Source organism: Mustela nivalis (assembly GCF_964662115.1).
Source record: "Mustela nivalis genome assembly, chromosome: 3".
Lineage (NCBI taxonomy): Eukaryota > Metazoa > Chordata > Mammalia > Carnivora > Mustelidae > Mustela > Mustela nivalis.
In genome coordinates, this window is record NC_139022.1 from 141,982,855 (window position 1) to 142,003,479 (window position 20,625).

A 20,625-nucleotide genomic window follows, 5' to 3' on the forward strand; every position below is an offset into this window, starting at 1 on the left:
GTTCAAACTTGCTCTAACTCTTGGTTGTCCCTCAAACCTCGGTGACTGTCAAACTAGCATAATTTATTTTTAGTGACTGCCAGTAGTTGAGAGGGTGCCATGACCTGTCAGTGTCCCAAAAAGGAGGATCTCAGTCCACACCTAGATTCAGACTGACTGAAGCCAGATCCTCAGGCAGCAACTTTTAAAGTATGAAAATATGCACAATTCTGTGGGACTGCAAGCGTAAGTCCCACTGGCCACCATAGCTAGGCCATCTAGAGGTGTCCCCTGGGTGGCTACTGCAAAAAATCAGGGCGCCAAAGGAGTGTACAAGCAGTTCAGATAAGCTCATAGAGGGCTTTCACAGAACAATGGCGTCAGCCACAGAAGTCAGGGAGCCAGACTTCAGTTGGCACAGGAACTTATCTGAGAGATACTGTGAGCTGAGGTAAGGCTGAGGGAGAGCACGAAGATGGTGATCACTGGCCTCCACCCCTGAGAACCCCTTAGTAGGCTGCTAGATGTATGCCAGACTGGATGCCAGCTCCTCAGGCCAAAACTATAGGATAAACAACTAGGTCTCTTTCAGAGGAAGACTGGGGATATGTTTTAGTATATTTGTACAGTGCCCTGGGGGTAGTAGCTGACCAAAACTGATCTCTCCAGTTGCTGCAATCTCTGTGGAACCCAGGAAGGCAAGCTCTGCTGGCCACCACAGCCAGGCAATCAAGGAGGCACCCCAAGGCATCAGCCACAAAATCTGGGGCACTAGACACTGTAAGTGTTCCTCTTTGGAAGATACTGGTGCTCTGGAGCATGCCATAGGGTGAGCACAAAGATAGTACCCACCCTCCAATGTTTCTGGAAAGGATTATAGTCAACCCTTAGATATGATTTAATTGGAAGCCTATCCCTAAAGCCACAGCTATGAAGATAAACTAATACGCCTCTTTCACAGAAAGACAGGGCCCCTTGGACTGTTGCCTCTTGTTGTATCCTGGGGATAGTAACTGGTTATCGGTTATAATCCTGTGGGATCCACAAGTAAAGCCCTACAGGCTCCCAGAGTCTGTGATCTAGAGCTGCCCATTAGGCAGCAGCCAGAAAATTCAGGGTGCCCCCACAGAGCTACAGGCTCTTTTTTGGGAGACACCACTGAGCTAATACAAGGCAGAGTGAGGGTACAGAAGTGATGTCCATCGGCCTCTGTCCTGAGAATATTTCAGTGACCCTTACATGTAAGTTAACTTAGATGCTTACTCCTCAGGATGATGCTTGAAGATAAGCAAATAAACCTCTTCTGCAGAAAGTCTGGTGCTTTTCAACTAGCTGCCTCTGCCCTGGGCCCTGGCATGGTTGGATCTTAGTGTGCACGCCCTTCAAGGGCCTTTTCTCATTCACTGTAGCTTTGTGGGTCTCCTAGATGTGGGCCCCATTGGCTTTCAAAGCTAGATGTTTTGGGGATCATCTCTTAGGGGCAGGATATTGGTTGGGATGTACAATGTGGACTTCAAAGCCTTCACTCCTTGGGGAGATGCTCCAGGTCTTGAGTTCCCTCCTCATTGTAGGTCACCATGCCAGGGACTGGGTTTATAGTGAAATTGTGTCTCAGCCTCACCTACCTGCTTTGATAGAGGTTTTTGTTTGTTTGCCTGGTGTATGAGTCACTCAGCTAGTTTTGGGTGTTTTAATTTATTTTTTCAGAGGAAACTGTCCCATATGTAGCTGTAGATGCAGTGTATCTGTGGAAGGAGGTGAATCTGGAATCTTCCTCCATCGCCATCTTGCATCAGGATCTGTGACTGTCTTCTTTGTTTTAGCATAATGCTTCTAAGGTTTGTCCATGTTGTAATTTTTATTTATTTAATTTTTATGGAACCCAGTGTAAGTTATATAAGTATTCATTACTAAAAGCCAGACATGCCTTTAAATGACACTTCTTTGCAATGGGCTGTCTTTCCTGTGCACATGTAATTCTGAGCAACATAGGCCCCACTGAGCAGTGTTGTGTAAGGAGACCGCCTTCCTGGGAAGGTACTCAGAGCAGAATAGAACCACAGATTCCGGTAGGCTCCCTGGGCTCATGCCACCTCACGAACAACAGCTGCAGAGATTCTTTCAGGACTTTATGAAGATACAAGAGGATTAGATGAGAATGACTAAACAGCATGAAATAAGAACTATGTGCAGTTTACTATATAGTAAACTTTATAGTAAACATGTACCGTATGTTTATATAATAGGCTATAAATGATATACAGAGGGCTCTGGTAAGAGTTTCCTATTCCTCCTTGCTAGTTACTGGTGAAATCTTATCAAGTGTGGCTGAGAATATAGTCTCTTCTCTGGACAAGTCAGGATTGTGATGATCCTCTTAGTTTCCCACACTGTTCCCTTAAGCTAGGAATCTGCACGTGGGAGTGTGGCTTTCTCCTAGCAGGGCCCTGGATTCCATGGAGGAAGCCTTTACCCAGTAGTTTGGATGGGGAGGAATCAGATCATTTGGAAAAAAAAAAAAAAAAAAGTAGGTTTAAGATAAGATATCCTTTCAACATTATTATCTTTCGCTGACACAAGGAAAAGATACATATATATGTAAACTTAACATTTTATTTGTTCTTAAAGCATATACTGGGTTCAGATAAGCATGTGAAATTACTGATATTCAACTATTTGACATTCAAAACAGAGCTTTTTACAGGTTATTCCTTTGAATCTAGGTCTTCTGATGAACATTCCAAACTACTTTTCTTGTATCAGCTACATTCAAATGTATCCTCTACAGTTTGTGTTTTACCAAAGTTGATCTAAACTTAAATGCGTTTGTTCTGGAATCTGAATATGGAATATATTTCTAGTTTTTTTTTCTCTTTTCTCCAATCCCTTATAGCCTGTCTTCAGCTGTTGCCCATAATTTGCTAACAGCCTTTTCTCTGCAGATTGACTTGTTAAATCCTTGCAAGCCCCCAGGTATTTTTTGAAGCAAATACCTAAGACCAGTTTCAGGCAAAATCTTGAAGTTGATCAAAGTAATTTTCAGTACATTTCCTCCCAGTTACCCTCCTGACCTTTCATTGCCTCCACTGGTCAGACCCACCTCAGATGGATTGGCTAAGACCCACCTTCTAAGGGTAGGATATGATCCTCACACAGGTCTATTGCCTTCCTCTGCTCTGTCCCACAGCCCTGAGGTATCTTTACCGTAAATTTGTCTGCAATCTCACTACTGCCACCTTGGTCCGATTCACCATTGAGTCCCACTCGGACTTCTGCAACAGCTTTCTACCTATTTCCTGGAATCCTCTGTGACTCAATCCCATGTTTTCTTCACAAAGTAGTCACAGTGGGTGTTTCTGTGGTACAAATCTGATCATGTCCCTCTCCTTTTGAAGTTTTTCATTGGCTTCCCATTCTCTTAGAATAGAGACCAAGCTTGTCAACAGTACCCTTGAGGTCCTCTGGGACCTGGCCTTGCCTACCCTTCCATGTCTATGTGCCTCATCCTGTTCTCTGTGTTCTAAGAATTTTGTCCTCTTTCAGCAATTTATGGACTCTGTGATCTTCTCTGCTTCTAAATCTTCTGTTCCTTCTTCCTGGGATATCACCAACTTTGTCACTCAGCGGTACCTAGGGAGCCCTTCTCTGACCCCATGGCCTAAAATCCCAGAGCACCCAGTAGGACCTCTTTTTAAATGTTCTTCATATTTATAGTTCCTGGTCCAACATCTGAGACACCCAATAGACTCTAAGCTCCCTGGGGGGAGGAACTGTGTTTCTTGTGATCCTTGCTGTATCCCCAACACAGTCTCTGGCAGTCACAGAGGTTAACAAATATTTGTTGGATCAATGAATATATATGGCACCCTTCTCAGGGTATTTACCTCTAAATGAAAACACTGAGTAAAACAAAACCTTAACTTCAAAGCATCCCAGTAGGTCAGTTGCTAAGGTACATAAGGGCGGAGGAGCCTTTTCAAGTGCTTACTAGCTTACATCATGTTGGGGAACTAAGAGCCTATAAGCTACCAAGAATATATTTTGAACTCATCTCTTCCCAGTCCATATTCCATTATATTTATTAGAGTTGTCTCAAGGGTCCTGGGTTCATTCTCGTGAGAATGTTATGGGGATCCCACAGTTTAATCTACCTTTGTTTTTGCCACCTATAAGGCAAATCGACAATAAAATAACGAGGCAAAAACATTGCTGCGGGGGAAGCTCTGCCACTGATTATAGCTGCAGAGAGAATCCAATAGGTTTGGTTTTTTGTTTGTTTGTTTTGGGGTTTTTTATTTGTTTGTTTGTTTTTTGTTTTTGTTTTGGCATCTCTTGACTTTTCGTGAGTGTGGGAACCTCCACCTTTTTGTTCAAAGGGGGCCTTAGGACTGGAGCTGCAGAGACTCTGGCGACAACATTAGGTCTGGACCTTGGGTTTCTTGTTCTGCAGGCTCACCTGCTTCTTGCCTGCACATAGAAATGTTGCTGCACACCTGTACCACCGCCCTCCCGTCCTCACACCCCCCAGGAGAGGTCAGGCAAAGTTTCGGGCGTCTCAAACAAGATTGAAAAATATTCATAGCCAGTCTCAAAAAAAGTGACTGTTTCTTTCAAATAGTCTCTCCCGTTTCAGTTCCTTGTGATTCCATATGAATCACCCATCTTCCCTTTTAAATCCTGGTATTACTGAAGGTAATACCCTTATACCTTTCTGTCTTCTCACCCAGTACCTTCTGTCCTCTCCGTCCAACTACTTCCCAGGCCCCTGACAGCACAACATACCGGGAAGAATAACAAAGCGTTTGTCTCTCTTCAGTGTCCTCAACATTCCTTCTGCCACACTAGCCTTGTGCTTTGACACTAGGTGAGGCGGTGCCTTTAAATGAGAAACACACACGAAGTATAGCCTGCTGTTTGAGATGATGGCTGAAACAAGGTTGCTTTGGTACACTGAAGACATTTTCCACTTCATTTTCCATTTTAGGTCTCATCAGTAACTTCCTGTATCTTCTTTTAAACAGACGTCTTTGGCCAGAGAGGAGAAGCTGGTAATTTAAAACTAGCCAGATATCTGGTGATATTTCAAAGGCATAATGGAGAGCCGTGACACGTTGCTGTGGTGTTGGGCTCAGTTTATGTCTTCCATCTTCCTCAGGCAGACAGAAGAATTAGTCTGGTTTATGATGAGTTTTGTGTATGTTTATTGGAAAATGTTCTGCTTCAGAGAGACCTTTCACCCCAGCCAAATGTACACTTCAGGGAAGATACTCCACATAGACCTGTGTATGCTTGTGATGTGGCAGATTTCAGACACAGCGGTTTCGTTTGTTCCCAGATGCCAGGCTGCAGACAACATCGAGTATGTTGGCTTCGGTCAACCCTGGGCTATTCATCACTTCCTCTTGATGATATGCTCAGCCCGCTCGTGGGTTTAGAAAAATCAAAGTGACGAAAGCATGAGGGCGAATGATCTGAAATACACCCACAGAAGCCCAGCTCTGATTGGAGCAGTGGTTTAGGTTTAGGACAGGTTCCTCCCAAGCCATTATGTTCAGAGTTTCGTGCGTGGAAGACACATCCGAGGCTGCTTGCTGCAGACCGAACGAGGCCAGACAGTTATTTCATGCAGGAACCACAAAAACATTCCCAACTTTTAAATATAAGAAGCCAACCTATTGTAACCTCCTCGGCAAACGCTCGTTGTATTTATCCATTCCCTTTTATACTTGATCTTAGCCAAAAAGCTGAGAAGCAACTATCTATTTCCTTTTGATGCTTGACATTTAACCTGAATGGTCACCCCCCACCCCCGGCCCCCCGTGTTAGGTTTGACAAAATAAGAAGTAGAAAGCATCATTTGGTTTTAAATCTTTTCCCTAGTAGATATTTTAGATAGAAAAAACAGTTAAACCCTACTTTTTTAGGACATATAAGCAGGTCATGTGGTGCATTTAGGGAACCCCCCTCCCTTCTTTACCCTGTCAGCATCTGTGCTGTAGAACAATGCCTCTGGAGATCCATTAACCTAGCCATTAGATGGAGCAGGCACCCATGGTTTATGAATGGTAAGCGGGACCAAGGAGGAGAAAAACAGAACACGAGGGTGAGCAAGAATGTGAGCATGGTTGGGGAACGCGCCAAATGGGAGAGAACGGGGCAGCCTGGCCAGGGAAGTCCTGGCCGCCCTATAGGTGTGGCCAGAGTATCCACCCCAGGACGGTTGTGTCTGCTGGGGCCCCTAATTATTTGGCAGTCAGAAAGTGCCTGGTGAAAGGCTTAAAGGGGAGATTCTATGCAGTTTCCTTTTATCTGCTTCTCCAATTGATGTCTGCACAGAGCAAGCAGGGCTCCTCAAACACGCCAGCCTGTTTCAGATACACAAGATTAAGTAGCTAGTGACATTCAAGACCAATCGGCCCACCCAGGAGGACTGAAGCCAGCGGAAAAGCTGTCAGATTTCTCCTTTTCTCCATTAATCTTGAAGCTTTTCAGTGGTGCCAGGTCGCATCTCCATCAGACAAGCTGGGAAGAGTGTCCAGCAACTTTCCACACCCCCCACCCCCGCACCCTGAAGAGTAACCCCTTCACTGCTGAATCGGTCTCTTAGGACTTAGGGCTTTCTCTTCTGGTCAGAAAGAGATCCTCACCAGCCCTGTGGCCCTACATCACGGGGGAAGCTGAAAACGAAGCTGGACTGCTCCTTCCGGGGGCACAGCAGCTCCCCTCCCTAGAGAAGGGGCACACAGGTGTCAGAAAGCAGCTGCCTTGGAGGAGACAGCTTGAGGGGTAACTGTGGGAGGGCCTAGGAAAGGGGTGTCCCTTCAGTAGTCCACGCTTGAAGGTGGAGAGGGGCAGCCACGGGGAAAAGAGCACAGAGAAGAACAGGAGGAAAGAAGAAAGATGGTGCAATAAAGGGAAATGGGGTCTGGATTTGTAACGTTACCCCCCACCCCAACACTTCACTGTCTGCCAATCCCTTTGGACACAGGTGACAATCTGGTTAAGAAGTCACCAGTAGCAAGCGAAGGGACCTGTCTCCTGTCTGCCAGCTGGGCCAGAAGCTCCTGCTAAGTCAGAGTTTCCACAAACTGCTGGCTGGTGAGGGCTGGGAGCTTGTGCAGTGGCCCCAGGAGGGGCTCTGTATGCACAGTGGGGTGTGTGATGCCTCTGGCCTCCAGGGACCCAGCATGGCCTTGGAGGACAGGCTGTGCAGAGAACCGCTGGCTGGAGGGGGTCTGGATCTCTTCCTCCTTTCTGTTGACCTCCGAGAGCTCTTTCTGTGACGTTCATCTCACCATCTGTCCCAGTCTGCCCCAATAGTAGGTGTCTGAGAAAGCTGTGGGCCCGGTCCCTTCAGCTGGGGGTGATTTATGCCAGCAGGTAGAGCCCTAAAAAACCAAACTCTGCCCTCCACTAAAATCTCTCACAGCTCATATAGTTTTAACACACACACAATCTTGGTCACAGAAACCCCATTCTTGAGCAGCATAGATCACTCTCTGGACGGCTTATCCTGTTCCCATTAGTAGGTGTGTGCTTCCCACAGCTCCTACCCCACCCCAGATGGCTGCTGGCAACAAGGGCTCAGCCTCCTTCCCATGTGCAGGGATTATAAAATAGACCTCTGGATGACTTGCTTCAGGGCAACTTTCCGCACAGTCCCTGGACACATTTAAATAACTTTTGTGACATCAAAGAAGTCACTCTCCGCATAGGGCCTGGCGAACCAGGCCATCACCCAAAGTTAATAGCATCTCTTAATTAGATTAAAATGTTAATGAGCATAAAGCTGTGCTAACTTAGACTTGTCTTATCAGTCTCACCTAAACCAGGGAGAACAGATGTGCCATTGTTGTGTATATTAATATCTCTTCTCAAAGCAATATTAACCTCCAAGGAAACAAATGATAGGTGTAATTACATCTAGGCCTAATAGCGTATATATTGAACACTACGTCTGTCGGTATCCCGCAAATACATTCACCCTAATGGACCACAAGTAAATACTTTGATAAAGAAACACCCACCGATAAAAGCAGTGCTCAGCACAGGACCATGCATGATACTAAATAATTTTTAAATTTATTATGTGCATGTTGTAGCTGATGGATTTGTTATACAAAGCACTTAGGTATTTGTATGGAATGTAAATTTCTAGCATCAGCATGATCCAACCTCTACTATTACACTTGAGGAAAAGATAAGGACTCCCACGAAGGGAACTTAAGCCGCCAAAGGCAGGTGTTTTGTCTAGGAATGTAACAAACAGAGGCTTTGTGTGATCAGTCTCTCCAAGAAGGGCCAGCACTCAAGATCGTAATCATCCTGCGCGGCCCAGGCCCGGCCTGGGTGGCTGGGCCAGCAGCTCCTGCTTCTCACCGTTCCTCCTTAGCACCTGCTGAACTCAGAGGAAGCAGGAGGTGCTGAATAGGGCACTGGTGAATGAACTGAGAGCCCAGGAAGGTAGCCAGCTTTCAGCCACAAATGGCCTGTGCAATAGAGCGTTTGAGCAATCCCCAGAGCTTTCTGCCTCCTTTAAATGTGTCAGCACATTTTGCACTCCTGCAGAAGTTCAGAATCGGGTGAGCACCATGGGGAGACGAAGGACCTGAAATCCGCCCTGTGTCGAGCTCCTGGCACAGGGCCCCCTGTGCCTTGTGCTGTGAGAATTGCTTCCTCACTGTGGAGAGGAAAGAACTCACTTGGCTGTTCTCTTCCAAAGTCTCCTTCCTTTTCTGGGCCCACCTGGAGAGGCTGAGGGCTTGAGGAGGGAGATGGAGCACTCCTTTGAGAAGTTTTTGGTGCGTGAGCCTCCAAGGCACGGTACCACTCACACGCCACCACCACTGGCTCTGTGGACATGACCAGGCCCTTCAGAAACTGGAAACGCAAAACTCTTGGCCTCGGAATTTTGCTATCATAGACTAGGTTTTAAAAAAAAAAAAAATTTTATTGAGGCTAACGATGTCTAGGTAAAAATAAACTGTATTTTCATTTCATCAAAGGAATCTTTTTTTTTTTTTTTTTAAGTAAACTTTATACTGCATGTGGGGCTTGAACTCACAACCCCAAGACCAACAGCAACATGCTCCACCAGTTAAGCCAGCCAGGCACCCTAGCCAGATTTTCTTCTGACAGATGGAAGCAATCCTCAGTGATGGACTCCAGCACTGACTCCTTTTCCGTCTCCTCTTCTAGAGCAAAACCATAAGTAAGCACGAGCCGTGCAGTCAGACTACCAAAGACGTTCTTTTTCTTTGATAGGTTAGTACAGAATTTGTATGTTGTCTGGATTCCTGTGGATTTAAGATCAGTGAATCAGTGTTCTAAATTTCTCAGCGAATTCCCAATAAATTTATAATTTAACTATATAATGGAAGACAAAAAAGTGATTGAGGTTTGGAAATGAAGTGGTGGGGAAAACGCAGCAGCACTTGCTTAACACTTTCTGTGGCTGAGAGGAGCCTGGAACTTTCTGGGAATTTTCTCTATTCTCCATCCCCACTTTGTTCCATTTTTCTTTTCTTTTAATTGAGATATAATTGACATGTCACGTTAGTTGCAGGTATACAGCATAACAACTATATATATATATATATACATATATATAGTGTCCATTACATGTGTCCATATTAGGTAGTTTCTGTGTCTCGGCTATTGTAAATAATGCCTCAATAAACACGGAGGGTGCTTATATCTTTTCACGTTAGTGTTTTCCTTTTCTTCAGATAAATATCCAGAAGTGGAATTGCTGGATCATATGGTAGATCTATTTTTAATTTTTTTAGGAACCTCTACACTGTTTTCCAGAGTGGCAGTGCCAACTTACTTTCCTGCCTACAGTGCACAAAGGCTCCCTCTTCTCCACATTCTTGCCAACACTTGTTATTTCTTGTCTCTTTCTTTAAAACAGCCATTCTAACAGGTATGAGGTGATAGCTCATTGTGGTTTTTGATTTGCATTTCCTTCATGATTAGTGATGTTGAGCATCTTTTCGTGTACCTGTTGGTCACCTGTAGGTCTTCAGAAAAACATCTATTCAGATCCTCTGCTCATTTTTAAATCAGATTGGGGTTGGTTTTGTTGTTGTTTGTTTTGCTATTGAGTTGTAGGAGTTCTTTATTGATATGGACCTTTATCAGATCTGTGATTGGCAAATAGTCTCTCCCATTTGGTAGGTAGCCTTTTCATTGTGTTGATGGCTTTCTCTTCTGTGCAGAAGCTTTTTAGTTTGATGTTCCAGTTGTTTATTTTTGCTTTTGTTGCTTTTGCTTTTGGCAACATTTTGGCAAAATTTTTCTCCAAGACTGATGCCAAGGAGCTTACTGCCCATGTTTTCTTCTAGAAGATTTATGGCATCATTTATTACATCCATTTGTTCATTTTTGCAAAACATATAAGATAGCCGTCCAATTTCATTCTTTTGCATGCATCTTTCCAGTTTTACCAGCAACATTTATTGAAAAGACTGTCCTGTCTGGACTGTATTATCTTGGCTCCTTTGTTATAAACAAACATTTATACACAGGTCTGTTTCTGGGATCTCTATTCTGTTTTATTGGTCGTATGTGTCTGTTTTTATGCCAATACTATAGTGTTTTGGTTACTACAGCTTTGTAATATAGTTTTAAATCAGGTAACGTGATGCTACTAACTTTTCCTTTCTCAAGATTGCCTTGGCTATTCAGGATCTTTTGTGGTTCCATAAATATTTTAGGATTGTTCTATTTCTACAAAAAAAAAAAAAGCCATTGGAATTTTGATAGAGATTACATTGAATTTATAGATTGCTTTGGGTTGTAAGGAAATTTTAACAATACTGATTTGTCCAATCCCTGGATATGGAATATCTTTTTAATTATTTCTGTCTTCAACTTCTTTCATCAGGGTCTTACAGTTTTCAGTGCACAAGTCTTTTACCTCTTGGGTTAAATTAATTCCTAGGTATTTTATTCTTTTTGAAGCAATGTAAATGGGATTGTTTTCTTTTTTTCCTGATCACTCTTCTATACTCCTTGTGTTTTATCTTACATGGGCAGAGACCCATGTGTTTCTGGCCAGAACCAGAATCACTTGGTTCCTTTACTGGCCCTTCTCAGTTTGTATGTTGTTCCAAGTGTGTGTTGCTACCCAGATTACTTTCCACCTCCTCTGAGTCCTAGTCACAGAACAATCATTGTCAGAAAGAGCATCTAAGTTTTAATTACACTGAAATAATACTCAATAAATCTCCACTATGAGTTTAGTTTTTTGGCACTCAACTTCCCTGGGGGGTTTGTTGGAGTAAGATCATTTAAAATAAAATGTGTTGGCATTTAAAAACCATCCCTGCCTATAGCATCTTCCAGACCAGGCCTTGACCTCTATGATTTATCATAGACAAGCTGGGAGTTTCAACTGATAACTTATTGTGACAGGAACAGATTCGACAGGAAAAAAAAACAAAAACAAAAACCTAGAACCAGACTTGAGGCAAGGGCTCCCATGTCCGCTGCAAGAGCACTCAGCAAGTTAGAATTTTTTCTGTTCACGTGAAATATCACCTTCATAGCCCACACACCTATGTCCACGATAGTGGATCCTCAAATTAATGCAAGTCTGTCCAGGTATTGGTGAAGTACCTCAAATTTACCTTTCTGCCAAAAGGATGAGACAAGGGACATTTTGAGGGATAGTTTATTGCAATAGGAGGCTATTGTCAACATTTCAAAAATATGTTGGAAATTAAACAGTTGCTCATGATAAGGCTGCCTGGGCTGTGACTCAATAAGAGTATATTTGTTTAGTTTACGAAAAGCTTTCAAAATAATTGACTTGATTGAGATCTGGAGAAGTTAATAGAAGGTGCTTTGAATGGCAACCAGGTTGAGAGTCCCAATCTGAAACCCAGGCTGACTTTGTGTCTGCAGACCCCTTCCTTATATTAAGTACTTAGATCACCAGGAACCTAGGTTCTTTGGATCACATCTCTCCCAGAGATCTGCCTTTACAGAATGAGGCTTTGAAAGAGCTTCAGATAAGCTGCTTGTGTGGGCAGGAGACAATACCAGAAAGGCCCCTCGTGGTCTCCTCACACACGTTTCTGTGTACTCCAAACTGCTCTGATACCCTGGCTTACCACCTCTGCCGCACACAGAATGACAATACCTGCCAGCTTCTGCGTAGCGGCCAAAAAAAAAAAAAAGTTTATCTAGTTTCATGAGCTGATGGCTAGGCTGCTTACTTGTAGATAGCAAGAATTCTCTAACCTGCTAGATTTTCCCTTAGATTTGAGCCTGCTGGCATCCGACACTAGGATTTGGGCTTAGATAACTACTGTTCTCTTTTGTCAGAGACTCCTGGTAGGATTTTTTTTTTTCCCATTTAAACTTGCTATTTGCTATTTTTTCTCCCCACTCCCCTCCCACCCCGTGTTTAGAGTTTATAGTTACAGTTTTGGGTTTTATTTCACCTAAGCTCTTATCCTAAGCAGTCTTAAATCCTTTCAAGAAGTAGGTGAAATAGCTTGATATCATTTTGACCTCAGCCTCCAAAGTCACACCAAGATACTGATCTGTCTGTTCCAGTGCCGGAAGTGACCCTACCTTTGAGACTTCATGCTGTCTGTCACATTTATAGAATTAGTGTGTAGAAGGTACTCAGATAGAAATGGAGACCACTTCTTTTGCTTTAAAGCAGAAACATCTAACACAATGTGACCTTCTCTTGTGTGCACTGGCAGGCCTGCAGGACCTTCCACGGGGGGCCCATGCACAGGAGAGCATTGGGCTTGGTCACCGGAACTGCCACCAGAATGTAACAGACCTCACCTCCTTTGGCCATTCTGCTTCTTTGACTCACTTCCTGACCCAGACTTCTGTTCAGAAAGGAATCCCTTATTTCTGGTTGCTTCCCAACAGGCTGCTCTGCCTGCTTGACTGTTTAAGGACGTGGTGCTTTGTGATTTGTTGCATCTCGGGGCATCTCTGAGGCCCTCCTTGTGACCACCCTGCTTGCAGCTGCCCGCTTCCTCTCCCCTCCAGCAGCTGTCTGGTGTCCTGCTGGCATCCTCGCTGTACACAGCCAGACAGGCAGTCTCCTTGCAGAGAGCAGCCATCCTTTCAGTGTGGTAGGCTGGCTGCATTCCAGGACATGGGACAGATACAAGAGAACAAGCTTGGGAACCAAATGTTGGCAGAGGGATGGAATCAACACAAAGCCCTTTGCTAGCAATCATGAAGGAAGGATGATAAGAGCATCTTCTCCCTCAGCTGATGAACTTTTACTTCTCAGTTGCTTTAAGTGCTCTGACCTCAGGGACCCTTTGCGTGGCCATGTCCCCGAAAGACATGGCTTAGAAATTGCAGACTTAAAAATATTTCTACTAGCCCTATAAGCCTGGATATTCCAAAAATAGTGATTGTGCACCTAAGCAAAGGTGCTAAGGATACTGCACAGTTTGAGGCATGTGCTAAGCTCCAGAGTAAGGCATGGGGAAAGCAGAGAAGAACAGTGATGATGGTGTCTGGGTGGCTCAGTCAGTTGGATGTCTGCCTTCGGCTCAGGTCGTGGTCCCAGGGTCCTGGGATCCGGCCCCGTGTTGGGCTTCCTGCTCAGTGGGGAGCCTGCTTCTGCCTGCCACTCCTCCTGCTTGTGCTTTCTCTCTCTCTCTCTCTCTACCAAATAAATAATAAATTCTTAAAAAATGGTGATGATGACAACCTCAACCTTCCTGGCCCATCTGTCAGGAGAAACTGGAAACCATGACATATCTTTCCTTTCAAAACTGGCACAAGGAAAGTTTTGGAGAGCATATTAGAAGCCATATCCCAGATCTGGGCTGGGACCCATGTGCCATGGCCAAAGCAGGAGCTCAAATCCTGTGATCCCAGGACATTCAGCAGATGGGAGATGGAGAGTGCCTTTCCATAGTGCTTGTTTGTAGAAGTCAGGAATGAGGAACGGAACAAGCAATGGTGAGACACATATCATTGACTATTTTGTGGGGGAGAGGGGCTATCTAGTATATGAATGCCCTCTCTGTGTTTGAGAAACTTCCTTCTTAAAGGCTGGAAAAGACCCTTTACTGGTCCTGCTTACAGCTCAGGTTTGGGCATGTGACTGAGGGGGGTTCTGTTGGATGCTTCATCCCAGACTTTGAACAGAAAGCCAGAGGCACGAAGAAGCAGGAGAGGCACCATTTGGTGGTGGTGGAAACAGTAGCACCAACATGCAGCTTTCTGTGTACCGTGGGGGAGGAGGTCCTCACTGAACAGGGTCTAAGGTCCTATGGGCTCTCTGAGTCCAGTGTTCTTGAAGGGTTCATGGGCTACTTTGTATGCCTTGAAAACCGTTCCTTTTCTGCTGAAGTCAGCCATTGTTTCTGTTGCTTACAAAGTGAGGCTTCCAGTGACGTGACACCAGAGTCGCCCCCCCCCCCCGCTCCCCGCCACGCCAGGTATCCAGTAGTTTGATCAAGTTCAGATTTACAGAATCAGCCCTGAGGGCTAGTGGCTGCAACCTGGTCTGTTTATAGAGGTCTCCTTCTATAGGTGAAGGGAAAGCATGGCAGAAGAGCAGGACACATGGTCTAGGCAGGGAAAAGAGGAAGCAAGGGGCAGCTCTTTTCAGAGTTCAGCCCAGGGAGAGCTTGAGAAGCTTTGGGGGAGTGGACAACGGAGTGGGTGCAGGGGAGCAGTCAGGTTCATGACTATCAGATTCAGGAGGTTGGGTGTGAGGAACTTCCCCTCAGGAGGCCTGGACTGGTTGAGTGGGTCAACCCTGGGTTAATAAAGAAAAGGAGATCACTTTTCTAGATGAGGAAAGCAATGTGTTGAAATCGCTCACACTGAGCATCCTAGTGGAAAAAAGCAACATTCTATAAAAGGACATATTCTTCTTCCCCACACTTTGGGGGCTCAAATAGGTAACTGGAGTCCAGGACATTAAAACAGAAGTCTTGCAACCCCTCCCCCCCCCCCCCCCACCTTGAGAGAATCCACCCAATTTCCCTTCAGTCCATAGCTGCTGTGCACACACACCTCGGAACCTAAATGATCTAGTAGCGCCAGATGGTTCTGGAGGAGGCAAATTCTTCAGACATTTTTCCAAAGGTGTATACCAGTTGGGGTTAAAAGTCAGAAAAACGCTCTGGAACAGCAGGGGGCAAAGGAGGCAGTGTTTTATTTGAAGGGGAACCTGGCTCAAATTATGCCAAAACCTGCAGGCTGGGCTATGTTTCGAAGTATGGTTTCAGAGTGGGGGTAGACATTTGGTTATCCAATAGTTCGAATCAATACTGGAGCAAATTATTCAGCCTTCCAGTATTTAGAACAGTGGCCCAGGCATTAGGGAGAACATGGCAGGGCCTCACACGGCTTTTCATTCATGACTTCATCCATTCATCTAATCATTAAACAAATTTAAATATTTTATGTGGTAGGCACTGGGTCTGGGTCTTCGCCACTCTGCTAACTGTTGTAACTAACACAATAACCCTGAGATAGGTACAGTAGCTATCCCCATTTTACAGATAGGGAAACTGGAGCAACTTATCCAAATGGGTGTCAGGAGGCTGGTGTTGGTGTTATCTATGCCTGTTGATGAGGAATCTTTCCCTCACCCGGGGGAGTATGAATGATGGAAAAGACAGACCGTCCTACACACTTCCTTGGCAGTCAGTCAATTTTAGGTTGGTTTTTGTGTTCTAAAAAAGTCATAGAAAGTTTGCAGGCACTCCTGAACAAGCAGCCTGGCAAGTGAAAGTGATGGGGAGCTATTGGAGTTCATTGGTTGATTAATCTTTGCCAAACAGTCACAATATACCAGCTCATAAGGTTTTGTCCACCTAACTTCCAGTCTGAACACCTTGCCCCTTCTCTAAATGGATGAAAACATGTAAATGGAGTCCTCCTGGCGTTCTTCTTACTGCAATTAATGATTTTATGAAACAGCACATGTATATGAGCATTTTCTTATCAGATGAAGACGTCCAAAAATACTTTGCCTTCATATAAGAGTTATATAAATATGTGCTGGCAGGGTTTTTTTTTTTTTTTTTTTTTTTCTAAACCATTATCCTGAAGGATTTGAGTTGTCCATCTCTAGCCTGCTTGCTCGTGGACAATGCTGACCTCTGGGCTCCTTTGGCTGTTTATATTTATGAACTTATTTTGTGCAGTAGCTTTCATTATAGTTTGGCTGTATCCCCCCCAGAGATAGGAAGTGGTGCTGTTACAGGAAGTGTTCTAAGTTTTGGCCCTAAGAGCAGCAGAATCCACTCCTGTTTTTTCCCTATGCTTCTCCCTGTAAGAGAGAAGGGAATGGAGAACCCCCACATGGAACTCACAGCCTTGGAGATATTAGGATTTCCTCCCAGAGAAGTAGCTTCAGTGATTAAGTACTTTCGTCCTTCTTTTCTTTTTTTTCTTTTTAAACTTCCTGTCATATTCCCTGCCACTTAACAATCCCAGTCAATAGATTTGGGATGAGAAGTACATTAATAGTTTGAGATTATTGTCTGCTTTTCTTTTTTTGCTGCTCATTGGATTCATGAAGTTTTTCTTATTCTGCCTTTCCTCTCTTTGCTAGTTTGGAGTTTATCTATCTCTTTCCATTCTTACAATATTGTTTAGTTTGGAGTTTTTTTTAAAGTGTTTAATTCCAGTGTAGTTAACATGCAGGGTAATAGTAGTTTCAGGTGTACAATATAGTGTGATTCAACACTTTCAACACCTGGTGCTCATCGCAAGTACACTTCTTCATCCCCATCACCTGTTTCACCTATTCCCTCCCAACCTCCCCTTTGGTAACCATCAGTTTGTTTTCTATAGTTAAGAGTCTGTTTCTTGGTTTGTCTCCCTCTTTTCTTCCCTGTGCATATTTATTTTGTTAAATTCCACTTATGAGTGAAATCCTTTCTCTGACTTATTTTGCTTAGCATAATACTCTCTAGCTCCATCCATCTTGTTGCAAATTGCAAGATTTCATCTTTTTATGGCTGAGTAATATTCCAGTATGTGTGTATGTGTGTGTGTACACATACCATATCTTTATTCATTCATCAGTTGATGGACATTTGGGTTATTTACATAATTTGGCTATTGTAGATAATGCTGCTATAAACATTGGAGGGCATGTATCCCTTCAAGTTAATATTTTTGTATCTTTCGGGTAAATACCCAGAAGTGTAATTGCTGGGTCATAGGCTAGTTCTATTTTTAACTTTTTGAGGAAACTCCATACTGTTTTCTGGAGTGGCTGCTGCACCATATTGTTTAGTTTTTAAAATAAATACTTACCAAAGTCTAAAGTTAATATCATTACCCTCCTCCTGAAAATTAAACTCTGTTTACCAGACTTCATGTTGTTGTCCAACAGTCATGGCATCTTATTTTCAACCCACTAAAATTAGTTCCTATTATTGTTGCTTCTGTTTAACAGCCAGAACTTTTTCAGCTATACTTATGTTTATAAATTTATTTATTCATTATTACTATCTGCTTCTTTCTTCTTTGTTCAGTTTCCTTCTTAGAGAAAGACCTCCATTAATGGTTCTTTCAGAAAACTGTTCTTAAACTTTGCTTGCAAGTGTATTCATTTCTCTTCAGTCTTGATTGCTTAGTATAGAATTTCAGGATAGTTCTATTTCATCACCACCTTTAAGATATTACATTATCTCTTGGCCTCTGTTGTTGCTGATAGGAAATCTGCCTTTATTTTAAGGAAAGTTTTTTGTGGCAGTCCACCTTTTCTCTTGTATTTTAGAGTCTTTGCTGTTGCATATATGTAGGTGTGAACTTATTTATCCCACTCAAAATTGATGCTTCTTCAAACTGAGAATTATAGTTCTTGAATCATTCTGGAAAAATTTCAGACATATTCTTTTCCAGTATTCTATGTTCTCTGTCCTTTGGAAATTCTTAATACATGTATGTTGGGTCTTTCTAGTCTTCCTTATGTTTCTTTTAGCATCCTTTCATATTTTTACAATCTTTCTCTCTCAACTAGCTCACCAATTTTCCAATTTGGCTAATCTGTTTAATCTTTTTCTGAAGTTGTTTGTTTGTTTCAAAGACCTTATTTTTCATTTATAGAGGTTATATTTCTTTCTTTTTTATATCTTCCTATTCTTTGTGCATGTATCCCTCTCTGAGATTGTTCTTCCTTTTTTTTAGTCACCTTAATAATTTTAAACTCAGGTATTTTAGATTTTCTTCCAAATTCTTGCAGCATCTCAAGAAATTTTATACTAGTACTTTTGTTTGTTGTGTTAGCTTCTGCTGCCTGCCTCATGGTGAACTGTATCTTCGTATACTTTAATTTTTTTCATTGTGAGCACATCTTTAGCATTGATCTATGGGGTATGTGTAGAAATTCAACATATCTTCATGGTATAAGTACTGTTCCAACAGGGGTATCACTTGCCTACGATTCCTTTTAACTATAATTTCTCAAGGAAGCTCTCCCCTACAGCCTTAGGCAAGTCTCTTGTTACTTAGTAGTTAGTGGGTAGACCCCCTGCTCATTCTTTCATGGAGAAAGCAGTCTTTTCCAGGGTTGAAAGCCTGTCATTTGCAAGCCTCTGACCTCATGTATTTTCACTTGGGCATTAATACCTCCTTCCTTCCCGCACCTGTGTTTTAGGATCCCAGCCTTGGCCAACAACTCTGGCTCTAAGCTTCTTCTTCATTTCTGGCTGGGACTTTATTTTTCCCCTCTTGGTTCAACTATGTAGTTGATATCTTTTGTTATGTTTTCTGGCCCATTTATATGTTTATAGCTGGAGAAGGTCTATATTATCTCAATCCATGTATTGTGGAAACTGGAAATTCTGTAATTGCATTTTTATGAGTCTTACTTCTTCCTCATACCTATTATTTAAACTGTCCCTGAAATCCCTAAATTTTCTGTGAAACATTTTTAGATTGTTCAGAGGAGAGATTGATAAATCACTAGTATTTAGTGAGCTCTGTGTACTAGGCCCCAATCCAAACATTCTACAGTCAATGTAAAACAATTCTGCCAACTAATTAATACAATTATTATCCTGTTTTTCAGATAAAAACAGACATTGGGAGGACAAGCAACTTTTCTGAGGTCACACAGCTATTGAGTGATGGTAGCTGGGATTCAAACCCAGGTATGTCTGATGCCAGAACTTATTACTTAACCATGGGGCTCTGTTGCCTAATGACCTATTCCTGCCCTGTTACATGGGCCATGGCTTCTCTCCCTTCTCCCTCTCTGCCAACTCATCCTTATTTTTCCCCATGGTCCCCTGTGGTCATAACTTCATGATCTCCACAGCGGAGATTCTTCTCTGCTTGTTCCCTTTCCCTCATTGATAAAATTAGAGATGATCTTTAGCATTCTTTTCAACCCTGATACCCTGTTGTAGCTTATTACTCATCTAGTTGCTCACTTGAAACTTTTTCCGACTTATCTTTAGTGCAACTGGTCTTTTTTCTTTTTTTCTTCTTCTTGGATTATAAACTTATAAAGCACTGAGACAATAATGGGAAATGTACTGGGGGCACTCCACATTCATGAGGACGTGATAATGGGCTCAGCAATACTGCAAGCCCGTTGGTGAGATGAATATGGACTGTACCTTCAGTCCTCTGCAGTGCATCTGCATCAGCCTCCAAAGCTCTAGGCAAAGTTGGGCTGAAGATGAAGATGAGAGTAGAAGAAACTTCAAAGGGCATGTGACATTTTCTTTTTTCCTTTTTACCGATTTTATTTATTTATTTGACAGATAACAAGTAGGCAGAGAGGCCGGCAGAGAGAGAGGAGGAAGCAGGCTCCCCAATGAGCAGAGAGCCCCATGCGGGGCTCGATCCCAGGACCCGGAGATCCTGACCTGAGCAGAAGGCAGAGGCTTTAACCCACTTTAACCCCAGGTGCCCCAGCATGTGACATTTTCTAAGCACTTATACCCAGTAAGTTTTCAGGCTCAAGAGAAAACGTAGCTTAGAAAGTCTTGGGAAACTATTAATTTATGGGAAACATAATTTGGAAGTTATACTTTTATGTATTAATAATCATGCCACCTTTCAACTAGACACTAAACTTTTTTCCAATTGCATTCTAATTTAGCCATTCATATGGATGTTTGGGGGAAATAAATGGAGCATATCTAAATTCAATTTGAAATTAGTGTTTGTAGAAAATAAAAATCTCTGTGTGTAGCAGCCTGAAATGATAAAAACACGTAACAAATAAAATACAAAATATTACTATGGCACTGGAAAAACAAACACTACTCATTGTTTTCAATGCCATAAGTATTGTCCTCTTCCAAGAAACCTCTTCTTTTCTCTGGGTAATGGACATTATTCTTTCTTCTTTGCTTTAAACTTATTTTAAACCATTAGATTTAAAATCAAGATTTTGTTTTATGGACTTATAGCAGGTTGTGCATTAAGCATTTAGATTGAATTCCGTGTGTGTTCTAAACCCCAAATACTCTGGTTATTACAGCTCTGTTTTGAACTGAATTGTGACCCCCACAATTTTCATGTGTTGAATTCCTCCCTCCCAATGTGACCCTGTTTAAAGATAGTACCTTCAAGGAGGTAGTGAAGGATCTATAAAGTCATAAGTGTGTGGCCCTAATCAACAACAGGATTTATGTCCTTATAAAAAAGAGAAAGAGACCCCAA

The 20,625-nt window shown here is 42.9% G+C and overlaps 1 long non-coding RNA gene across 1 annotated transcript in view; it reads left to right on the plus strand.

Moving 5' to 3' along the window:
• The window catches only part of LOC309860784, a 70,501-nt gene extending 51,401 nt beyond the window's left edge, over positions 1-19,100 (plus strand). The window contains exon 8 of the long non-coding RNA XR_014309637.1: positions 19,019-19,100. This is a non-coding gene — a long non-coding RNA (uncharacterized lncRNA). The remainder of the gene's footprint in view (positions 1-19,018) is intronic.
• Positions 19,101-20,625: the final 1,525 nt, after the last annotated feature.